Genomic DNA, 12,343 nt, shown 5'->3' with positions numbered 1-12,343 from the left:
CCAAAGAAACAGCCCCCAATGGGTTGCTACCTAGCAGTGACTATCTACCAAAGCTCAGTGCGAAGGGCAAGGATGTCTTTCTCCTCACCTTCCCACAGAAGGGGTTGGTCTATATTTGGGAGTGTGTGAATTCTTCATTAGTGCAACTCTAATGGCTAGCTGTGATCTTCACAGAACCCAGGGCATCGCTGTGCACCTGCCTTTCTTTCTCCATTTGGCTTGCTCTAACAAAACCAGTCCTCCAGCACCTTTGGAAGGAGCTTCTCTATAGTCTGTGGCTTTCACTTGAGACAGACCATCAGATTGTCTGACGGAGCTTGCATTCACTGATCCCATTAAGTGATAACAAATGAGAAGCAGTTTTTAGAGAGATACAAGAACATACCACCAGTGGCTATACCTCTGGCTCAGCATACAGAGCAGCAAAAATTGATGCCTGGCTTCCCTCTGGAAGGGGCTTAACTGCATACTTTGCAGAGGCTGCTTGGAGGACCCGCTTCAAGCCACCCTTTACACAGGTGCTGACAAAGCTCCTTCCCGTCTGACCAATGCCAACCACCTGACCAATCACTGAGACACCAAGCTGGATAATGAAGTTTAACTTCTACATCAGGACACTCAGTGAAGACTGGGGGTGGCGGGGGCTGGTTAATGGACAGAAACCAGCAGAGTGTCAAGGAAAACAAAGAACAGGGAATATATTCCAAACAAAAGTCTAGCAGAAATCTCTACAAGCCCATTTAAATGATTTACCCAGAAGAAAAAAGAAAATAATGATCATGAGATGCTCACTGAAGTCTGGAGAGCAATGCATAAAGTATATTCTAAATATACTCTTAGATTTATTCATTTTTCTCCAGAGAAATGATTTTACTCTCACCTGTTACTGAAAAGTAAAATACCCAGTTAAGAGAACAATCAGTCATTTTCTTCATTATAAGAGAATACCTACCAAGGCAAACTCTTCATTTTAATTATAGAGTAGACACTTACATATCAATTACCTTATTCAAACAAAAAGTGTCATTAGATATGCCACTAAAATTCTAGAATATTCTCACACTGAGCTGTCTCTTTTTTTCCATGAGGTTATCAGGAAGTCTGAAGGCAAGTTAAAAGTGTCTGACCATCTTTAAAACTCACCCTCCTCAGAAAAGATACCTCCGGGGCTGGAGTGATAGCACAGTGGGCAGGGCATTTGCCTTGCACACGGCCGACCCGGGTTTGATCACCAGCATCCTATATGGTCCCTGAGCACCACCAGGAATAATTCCTGAGTGCAGAGCCAGGAGTGACCCAAAAAGCAAAAGAAAAAAAAAAGAAAGAAAGAAAAGATCCCTCCAACTCCCCTCCAAGAGAGCATATGATCCCTGAGGAAAGGTGACAAATGTAAATATCTGTAATAAATAGAAGTATCATAATTTCCTCCCTTCCCCCTCTTTTACTGAAAATAGCCTATTATAAAAGTGAGAGGGGGAGAAAAAGTACCTAAAAACCCAAAATGGTTTTTAGTGACACCCATTATAGAAGTCACCAGAGCATAAACAGCCTTCAGATGGCCTCCCAAGTAGCTGGTCTGGGTGTAGTGTAAATACAGAACCAGATCATTTAAGCTTCCCCCTTTATTGCCCATAATTTCACTTCAGGAGAAGGGTTGTGTTAAATTGACTAACTCTGACACACTACTTAACTGCCCAAACCTCCTGTCGAGAACAAGGAGTACTGAAAGATTCCTCTCATCGGAAGGTAAGGTTGGTTCTGATTTTTTTTTACTTTTTTTTTTTTTTGGTTTTGGGGTCACACCCGGCGATGCACAGGGGTTATTTCTGGCTCATGCACTCAGGAATTACTCCTGGCGGTGCTCGGGGGATCGTATGGGATGCTGGGATTTGAACCCGGGTCGGCCGCGTACAAGGCAAACGCCCTACCCGCTATGCTATTGCTCCAGCCCCCGGTTCTGATTTCTAGTCTAAACCAAGACTTCCTAAACTTTCCCACTCATGGCCCTTTTTCACCAGGGAAAACTTTACCCAATCCTAGGCATGTAAAATAGATACATAATTCAAACGTTTAAACATCTACTGAGAGCCATACCTGGATTGCACAGGGCTCACTCCTGGCAGGGCTTGGGGGGGTCCATCAAGAGAGGCTGCAGGGCATCAGTGACCCCGGGGTGGCTGCCTGCAAGGCAAGCGCCCTACCTCTCTGGTCCAGGAGTCATCACTTAAAACAAAAAATTTTTGCATTCCCCATATTCAGTTACATGACACCCCTGCCCCCTTGTGGGGTTGTGACCCACTAGCTGAAGAAGTTAGCATCTAAGCAACCTGTTTCTGCATACAAATTCCTCAGGATGAAAGGCATGTAGTCTATAAAGTACTAAACCAAAATTATTCAGACTTGAGATGTTAAACTGAATGATCAAAAAGTTAAAAATTTTAAGAATTTTCTTATGAGTCACCAGAGGACTAAATAGAAAGGATAAAAGGCAGGAGCCGTTTTCCCTTTCACTAGCATGCCCATGGAGCGTGGGGGCAGAAATTCTAGCTGCAGATGGAAGACAGAAAGCTCACACAGACAGTAACACCTTCAGAGAAGTTCTCAGACTTGGCCAACAAACCCCAGTTCTCAGCATGCCTAAGTTACGGTAAGGATCTCCTAGAATTACATAAAAGATGGGTTCTGGGGTAAAACAACATACTTTCAGTTCACTCTTCTATGGAAAAATAGAAAAAAAAAACAGAAAAAAATTTGCTTCAGCCAAAATCTTGCATTCTTACCCTGCAGTTTAATTTAAATGAAAATTTCTTAATGTTAAAGAATGCTCAATAGAGATGGTTGTATTTCATTAATGCGCACCACATTACATTTGACAATATACAATATCTAGAATGACATCTGCATCAAGATTAGTGTGTAGGTAAGGCATGCAGTATGTGTCAGGAAGTAATAAAATCTGGGCCGAGTGATAGTACAATGGGTAGGGCATTTGCCTGCACGTGGCTGACTGGGGTTCGATCCCCGGCATCCCATGTGGCCCCCTGAACACAACGAGGAGTAATTCCTGACAGAGCCAAAAGTAAGCCCTGAGCATCACCAGACGTGACCCCAAAAGCCAAAAAAAAAAAAAAGTAATAAAACCAATTACTTTAGATCATATCTAAAGAAACTACTCTGATATCAATCCCAAAGCAGCTCAAAATTTGCATGAGAGATGGACTCCCTTTGGAGATACAGAAAGTGATCTTTGATAAGACTGATAGGATGATGCAGAATGACTAATGAGGATGATACCAGTGCCAGCCAGAGAAGGAAGTTGACCCTTCAGAAGAGGAGAAATTTCAGTAGGAACATAAGGCCCCAAAAATTAGAAGCTGAAAGACCACCAATAGTTCAAAGTCCTTTTCCCTTAACAACACTGTTGCAACAGTCTTACTAGTCTTAAAAAGTGCCTAGGTAGAAGGGGACTTTTGAGAAAAAGTTTTGAGAAAAATACTACCTTTTGAGAAAAATACTAGAAAAGCAAACAACACACAATCCCATTTTGGAATTGCTCACATCCCAACTTGAGTTTGATTCCATTCTTTTACTTTATGGGGCACACTGCTCTCCCTCCCCCCAAATCTCTTAAATAGGACTATTTTACTTCACCATTCATCCCCATTTCTTCCTGAAATCCTTTTCTGTGAGGATAAACAAGAAACCTGGGAACCCTGGGCAGAGGTTGGGATTCACTTTCCCTTGCCCACAAAGAGAACTTCTCATGAGAGTCCGAGGCCAGTCGTGGAGCTAGGTCCCCTGCTATGTAGATCACGTGGCCCCCAGATGCAGCAGTATACAGTATATAGGCATATGGTATACGGGCAGCCTTTACCAGTCTGACCCACTCAGGCCCTTCCCCACGGAGAAGAGGTGGGTCAAGCGGAGGCTAGAGTGGCCCTCCTCCCTCCCCTGCGCCCACACTGGTCCCTGACATCAGGAGGCTTACATGGCATGGTGCCATCTGCTCTGAGGCAGCATTTATAATAGGGATGAATCTATATGGCTAGGGTTTCAAAGAGCATAATTTACTCAGCCTAAAAAACCTGATACAAAATTGGAGGTTCTTTCTGATTTAAGTTATTGAAAAAAGGGGCACACAAACAAAAAAAAATCAGGATGGTTTCAATGTGCATTAGCCACAACTACTCTGATAGGAAAGCCAGAAATGAAAAGGGTAATTAAGAAAAGGACAGGGCAATCAATACCATTGCTAAACTCTCCAGTTTTCATCCATTATAAGCCACCCAATTTTGTGTTCTGGTACATATTCCAACTTACACTGTTCTATAATTATACCCTCTGCTGTGCATCATGAATTTCTCTCTCCTGGATCATTCCTACCAATATGCAAATAAATGCTTGTTTCTCCCATCTTTATTAAACAAGTCCAATTACCACCACCAACAAAAAAGTCCTTGGACACTAAGTAATCCTTATCTTTATTGATAGTGTTTATCCTTTCTCTGCTTCCTTACCTCCTACTCCCTCCCCCACCCCCCCTTAAGTCACAGAAATGAAATTCCCTTTTCATCATTCCACTGAAAACACTCTTCACCTGGTCATAATTGATCTCCTTGTTGCCAAATTATACAGTCACTTGTCTGCTTTTGTTTTTGGCTTAACCCTGCTTCTGTGCTCAGGGACCACATGCAATGCCAGATATTAAACTTGGGTCAGCCACATACACGACACGTGGCTTAACACCTGCAATTTCCTATTAGGCACTGTACTCTCTGTTTTCATTTTCACTAGCTTATCTTCCCCTGGGTATTCCTATGCCTAGAACTTGGTCCTAACCTCATGCTGCTTCTTTACCGAGACAGTCTTGCCAAGTTGGCTCCATTCATTTCACCCTGGATATTGATTTTGATCCCTGACTGCAATTTTGATGTCCCAGGTTTCTCTATTCATTGGTGTCCTTGACGTGTCCTGAGCAGATGTTGGACAGGCCTCCTTAGAGACCTTTTCTGCCTTGTTTCTTCCACTTACCTATCCTCCTTGTTTCCTTGTTATTTTGTTTACTGCCTGTTTTTCCTAACTCAAGCTTTCCCAAGCTGTGGTTTGTCTTCTCCACTGCTCTGCTCATGCCATAATGACCAGAGGGGGTGCAGGGAGGAGAAAGGTGATAAGGCACTTGTCTTGCATGTGGCTAACCCAGGTTAGACCCCGAGCACTACCCAAGAGTGACCTCTGAGCACCGAGCCAGCAATTAGCCCCTGAGCAGTGCCAGCTGGGGCCAGACTGCACCTTCCCCACCCACATAAGGTGCCTAGTGCATAGCAGGTGCTGGATAGATACTGGTCCAGTGAATAAATATGCTTGTTAGGCAATTAAGACTTTAAATCTTAGGGCTGGAGAGATAGTACAGGGGTTACAGTGCTTGCCTTACATTCCAACAACCTAGTTTGAACCCCTGAAAGCTAATAGAAAAAGAATACTGAGAAACTCAGAGGCTGCATTTTTATTTTCAGAAGGTCGTCAGGGGAGGAACTGGGAGTGGCCATCTCACAGCTGTGCCTGACAGACCATCTTATTGGGGTCATGGTGGCACTATGCTGTCACCTGGGCCACTGTGCACAATCTGAAGTAGGCAGGTAGATGGGGAGAGGGCTGGTAATGAGATCTTGGCGAGTAACTGAACCAAGATGAGATTAAGAAGTTACTCTGTCACTAGTCCTACAGCAGCTGAATGTATTATGGCCAGATCTGCTTTGTGGACACGGGGACTGATGTCTGTAAGACTAAATGACGCCATCGCAGGCCTAGAGAAGATGGGCAATCCCCAAGAAGTCCAGCAGGAGCTGAGCTTGACTCCCTGATCGCCGTGGCAATGGGCTCTCACCGGGACAGAAAGCCCCCCGTGGGGGCAGCCTGGGAGAAATCCTAGAAACTCAACTCTGCAAAGGAAAGTGGGTCTCCTCAGGATTCGGAGATGGCTTGCATCTGTACCCAAGACAGGTACTCAGCTCTCTCTGCCTCTGGGGAATCCCGAGTCCTCCCCTGAATGGATTACTTTCTCATCCTCTCTAAGTAAAACTGTTGGGCTTCACCCCACATCCACTAGTCATGTCTTCCAGAAATTATTCTCTGTGAAAAAAGGCAGGAGCCTGGGTAGGATTCAGGACCAACTTTCCTTTCCTGCAAAGAGCAAATCTCGCTCCAGCCTAGCTCCATGGCTCCTGAGAAAATGGGGACAGGGCTTGGCATGGCACCCCCATGCCCGGCAGAGTGGGCTTCAGGGCCAGCTTGATGGGGCTTTGTGGGGCTGGTGAGATGGGAAGTCTGTCCTGTGCAGAGTCTCATCGCAGACTCCCGCCAGTCCTCAATTTCCCCAGACACTCCCGGGTGACTGAGGCGGGTAGAGAGGGAAGCAGGAACTCCCTCCCCGAGGCTGCCACCTCTCTTCTCTACTTTCCACCAGTCTCCAGCAACAATGCTGAGCCGCATAGTACTTTCTACCCTCACTACTGCAGATCCTTGTGCTAAAATGCTGCACTCCCAGCATCAGGGGGATCACAGGGCATAGACACTTCCTCACACACAGCCCTAGCTGCCCTCTGCCACTTTATCCTAATCACTGCCACTGTCATCCTGTTGGTCATCGATTTGCTGGAGCAGGCACCAGTAATGTCTCCATTGAGACTTGCTACTGCTTTTGGCATATCGAATACGCCACGGGGTAGCTTACCAGGCTCTGCTGTCCGGGTGGGATACTCTCGGTAGCTTGCCAGGCTCTCCAAGAGGGGTGGAGGAATCGAACCCGGGTCGGCCGTGTGCAAGGCAAATGCCCTACCCATTGAGCTATAGCTCCATACACATAGCACATCTGTATGGAGCAAATCTGTTTTGGGATTACCAAAGAGGAATTCTTTCAGTTCCTTTATCCTTAAAGTAGTACCACAGAAACAAACAAAAAAATTATGAGTCTGGAGCAATAGCACAGCGGGTAGGGCGTTTGCCTCACATGCGGCCGACCCGGGTTTGATCCCCAGCATCCCATATGGTCCCCGAGCACTGCCAGGAGTAATTTCTGAGTGCATGAGCCAAGAGTAACTCCTGTGCATCGCTGGGTGTGACCCAAAAAGCAAACAAAAACAAAACAAAACAAAGCAGAACCACAGAATAGAACTTCCATTTACCCTCCCTTCCCTCCTTGTGATGCTCATTTTACTCCTGGTTCTGCACTCAGGATTTACTCTAAGCAGTGCTTGAGGGACCCTAAAAGGTGCTGGGGATTGAACCTGCATTGGCTGCATGCAATGCAAATGCCCTACTCTCTGTACCATCGCTATGGCCCCAATCTCACTTATTTCTATTGTGACCACTTAGATATAGATCACAATTTTGTCTCAGTAAGGTTTCATTATCCAGGAAGATCTCAGATTTTCCAAGTTCATGTCCTGGGACTATACTCAAGACGATGTCAGAAGTTTCCCATTTCCTTTTCTTGAATCATCTTCCTTTGTACTTTCTATGCAAAGAAATACATAGGTTTGTCTCAGGGACCTCTAACACACCAGTAGCAAGCCTGCATATTTATGTGAATAAAATCATACATCTGTCAGACAATTTGGTGATAGAACTTATAGAGCAAAGGAAGTCCCCAACCATAGAGGAGGCGAGGGAAGCTCCCATCAAACACATCCAGGGTTTAACTGATCCGGAGAAGTCACAGCATGCATTAGTCTAAAAGTGTTAGTATCTGTTTCAGTGGCTTTCAGCTGGGACTCGTGCTGCTCACAGGTGTAAAACGTTGAGACCCACTGAGGTATTTGGTGACCTGAGGAAGAGCACTGCTATGAGGTGCTTCTACAGAATGGCAATATCAATTTGAGAAGGAGGTAATATGATGAATCAGAAGGAAAAAGATTACAGGAAAAAGTGCATGGAGAAATGCAGTGTACCAAGCTCAGAAACTAAAGGATACAGTGACCAAGTGCATTTTATTTTATTTTTTGGGAGGGTGGTATTTTTAAGGGAGGGGTCATACCTGGCTATGCTCAGGCACTACTCCTGGCTCTGTGCTCAAGGGCTACTCCTAGTGGTGCTCAGAAGACTATATGTGGCTGCTAGAGATCGAATACAAGACTAGCACCTTAACTCCTATACTCCTCAATTCCATTTCAGTCAAACTGAACACAAAGGCTCAAGCACAGTCAGCCTGTAAATGTATCAACTTCATCCAAACATCTACAAAGAGGTGATTACATAAAATCCAGCCTACATCACCACATCTATTTGGTATGGTTATAGACTAAAGTCATTATTTCACCATTCTTTTGGGGGGCAGGGAGGGATTTTGGCCAGACCCAAGAGTGCTCAGGGATGATCCCTCGAGGGCCTGGGGGAAAGGGGAAGGGGTGGAGGGAACCATATGTAGCACAAGGGATTCAGGTGCGACTGGCTGCAGGAAAGGCAAGTGCATTATCACCTGTACTATTTTTCTTGCCCCCTGTTTTCACCTTTCTTAAAAGGTTTGGATTTAGTATAGTGCAGGTAAACAATCTAATTGCTGGTGGTGTTTCCAATAAGGAAAAAAAAAAAGGCGCTGACAGTGATTTAGCTTTTTGTGAATTAATCAGAGAACTGAAGCCTTCCCAAGACAGGGGACCCAAGTATTTGTTTACCTGAGGAGGAATTTTATTGTTTCACCGGATATCAATCACAGGTGCAAGTGAGACAATTAAACTGCTGCAGACCAAGGGGGAGGGGGCAAAGGAGACTGAAGTTCCTGATTGCAGTTCCGGGGTGGAGGGAACCCCACTGGCTCTCCTGCAGTGGGTCTGGGAGAATCTTAAGCCTCACCACGATTCTGCCAGAGGGGGCGAAACGCAGCCCAGTAAAATCTACCCAGGTCATTCCCCTTCCCAAAACAAAAGGTTTCAGCTGCAGGCAGCGACCACCTGAGGGCACTAGTGGAATACAATGCAGGGGGGAAGGGAACTCAACCCGACAGGCCCCTTCTCTCACCTAGGGGCAGAGAAAGCTGACGGGGGAGGTTTCACGGAGACAGACTGGGGTGATTTTGAAAAGAGGGAAAGAAAGGGCAGGAAGGAGCTCCATCCTTGGAGTAGCCAGACATTCTTGGGAGTGAGATGAAAACTTAATCGGAACACTGGAGAGTGCTCCTCCTCCCTCCTCTAAGCTGCACCAAGCAAGCAGACCGGCAACACAGCGCTGTCCAGCTGGGCGAGTGGAGAGAGACTCAGGAACGGCACAAAGGGAAGCGCAAAAGCCGAAAGAGGAGACAAAACCAGAGTCACCGGAGGAAACTGAAGTGTATGGTGCCCATGGCAACAATAATCCTCAACACTGGAAACCATAGCAACAGCATATTCAATCAGAGCCCAACTCCCAGCTAGATTAACATAAATCTCCATACTAGAGGCTACTTAGCTTAGCTTCCATTGCCCTTTACAACTTATCCCAGTTTCTGTTGCCCCGTATGTAGTATCTGGTTAACAACAAAAATACAAGGTTTAATAAAAGAAGAAATCAACAGCTGGAAAAGATAAAGCTAAATCAAAACAATACTAGGTTGTGAGGAATGTTGGGACTATTAGAATTTTATAAAAACATTAAGGGTTCCAATGGAAAAGGCAGTGATTATTCGAAATCAGATAACTTTTGTAGAGACCTGGAAACTAATAACGATTTGGATGAAAGGTAAAGAAAATACATTACGGCAGCCTTCAGGAGAATCATGGCTAGACTTGACATACCAAAGAAGAAAGTAACTTGAAACTAAGGTAACAGAAAGGATAGAAATTGACAAGGAGGAAAAGAAGTGAAAACTACAAGGCCTCTGAGAGCTGCAGGGCTTTATCAGGCAACTTAACAGTTGAATAACGGAATCTCAGAAGGAGAAAGTGGAGGAAATGGGAAAATGAGGGGTGGGCACTGAAACACTTGTGGGAATACTTGGAAAACAAATCCAAAATTAGTAACAGACACAAAACCACATATACCAAATCCCTAGAGATTATCAAACAAGCCACAAGTAGACAAACTGCTACCGTACAGGCAGAGGAGTGGAATGCCAGGCGAATTTAGCTGGCAACTGAAATCCTGCCCATCTGACAGTCAGACAATCAAAACCAATAATGGGAAGGCTGGTGAGCCAGGGCAGTGCAGACTGCAGGCTCGGGTGGGGCCCTCTCAGGCGTGGACGGATGGCTCATTCAAGCAGGGACAGATACTGGGCACAGGAGCCTCACCCACGTACCATGGTCCTGGCCAGACTCTAGGAAATGCAGGGCTGGATGACAAGAACTGCTGGGGTGCAGCTGAGAGGCCCAGTGACAAGGGTCTTGCCTACAGATAAGTGGCGTCAGGCTGAAGCCTAGGGAAAGCCAGGACAGGACATCAGGGAACCACTAGGGTACAGCGGAAAAGACCTAGAGACATGATTCGAGGCCACAAAAGCGTATATGGGATAAAGAGTGACACGGGGATGGGAAGTGGCAGTCGAACACTGGAGTTGAGTTGAACGCAGCGGTCAGGCCGGGAGATCATACTCGGGATGGGGCAGCCAGCACCAGGGACAGGAAGAATGACGTCATACATGGGTAAAGGAGAGGCCTGGACATTTGGGGAGGGACCTGTACTTATCTACTTAGACTATACAATGAACTCTAATTTTTCATCTTCTGCGTTTGGCATGCAACTCTTTTATACAATCCTCAAGAACTCACCAGCATTGGAAAATCAATTTCAAAGTGCTGAAAACTAAAATTCTTGAAGAGAGATGGAGAAAAATAAACCTACAGTACCTTACCATTATGGAAAGAACGTTTAGTCCATTCCCTTCTAAATCCAGAATCCTAACCCTTATTGAGTTTGCATTTGATCACTGGACCTTGGTGGAAGTTATTTAAATCAAATAAGGGATGGGACTAGTGTCCACCAGTGAGAGAGGAAGCTCCATTTCCCCCTGCCACCTGCCAGGAGCAGCCACTACATTTTAAACATTCCCTCAAATTCTTAGGCTCTTTCCCAGAATGAAGCGCTTATAATTTCCCAAGATTAAAACTTCTGCTGCAGGCTTGAGGTTATCTCTCAGGATCCCTAGATGAGTCAGACCATTCTAACAACCTGGTCACTTGATAAGTAATGTGAAGGCCCAGTTTCCCCGTTAAAAGCCACACGCACAGAAAGAGCCAAACTTGGTCCTGATAGCTGATAGGAACAGGAGAAGAGGAAGTTAGGGATCTGCCTGGCCCTTAAGAAATGGACTAGCAGTATGAAATGTCACAAGGGTGGAATAATCTGGACGGCCTAGGCCCTGCTGGATCAGGCCCCCAGAAGATAATCGCCTTAGCATCCTCTCCACTTATGATTATTATTTTTTCTTTATTGTGAGTTCTCTGTGCTTGCGACATGTTTAAATGTAAGAGAACACGCAACCCGGAGATTCTTCTTCCAGCTATTTATTAAGAAACCTTCTCATGCAAACAGGAAAAAGGACGAACGAAGCATGGACTAAGGACGAACTAAGGAAAAGGAACCGGGGGGGGGGGGGGGGGGGGGCCCTAGCTAGGCAGCTTCCCTCCTTATATACCTCTCGCTGCTTGTTTTCGCCCACGTGTCTGCATCTGATAGGTTAGTTACAGCTTATGGGCGTGGCAAGACATCCTGTTCCTTATTAGGAATGGTTTTCGAAGCACACAGGTGTTGTTTACCAAGAAAGGTGCAATTTACAAGCACAGTGCAACTGTTGTTGCAAAGCACGGTCCAGTGGAGGCTCTCCACAGTTGCCCCTTTTTGTTTTAGAACAGCCAGTCTGCGTAGCAACCTCGGCCCCCTTGGCCTTACCCGTCATTGGGAGCCCTCTCGCTTGTAGGTCCCTGTCTTAGGTTGGTCCAAGGGTCAGGTGGGGTATAGTGCACCCTTTCAAACTCCTCAACTACAGGAGGTCCCCTGCAGTTAAGGGCTCTCAGCTGCATAATACCTTTGCTACATCCAGCTAACCTGATTGTTCTAAGCGAGATTATTATTTCAAAGTTGCAAGCCAAAGCTGCGGGGATTGCTGTGCCTCCAGGGCCACGAATGCCTGTAAATATCACGCTTTTGTAAATAGCTGTTCTTGCTGCATTTTGTATAGACACCAGGCAAAAAACCAAAGCAGCGAGAAGCAATAAGGACAGTACTGCTCCACTGTGGAGAGCCTCCACTTTTAAATCTTCATACCCTTCTAGGATCTTGTGAGAAAAGAATCAAGTTTCTTTCCTCTTCTCTAATATCCCGGGTGTCAATTTCTTTATTTGCTTATTGTCTCTGTTAGAAAAATCCTCTCCAGTGT

At 45.6% G+C, this 12,343-nt stretch overlaps 1 protein-coding gene across 3 annotated transcripts in view; it reads right to left on the bottom strand.

Moving 5' to 3' along the window:
- The window catches only part of CCDC191 (coiled-coil domain containing 191), a 93,039-nt gene that overhangs the window by 12,668 nt on the left and 68,028 nt on the right, over window positions 1-12,343 (bottom strand). The gene's annotated exons all lie outside the window — the stretch shown is intronic.

This window comes from Sorex araneus, chromosome 2 (genome assembly GCF_027595985.1).
Source record: "Sorex araneus isolate mSorAra2 chromosome 2, mSorAra2.pri, whole genome shotgun sequence".
NCBI classification, from domain to species: Eukaryota; Metazoa; Chordata; class Mammalia; order Eulipotyphla; family Soricidae; genus Sorex; species Sorex araneus.
Note: the sequence above shows the minus strand (reverse complement) of the source record. Positions and strands in the feature narration are given on the sequence as shown.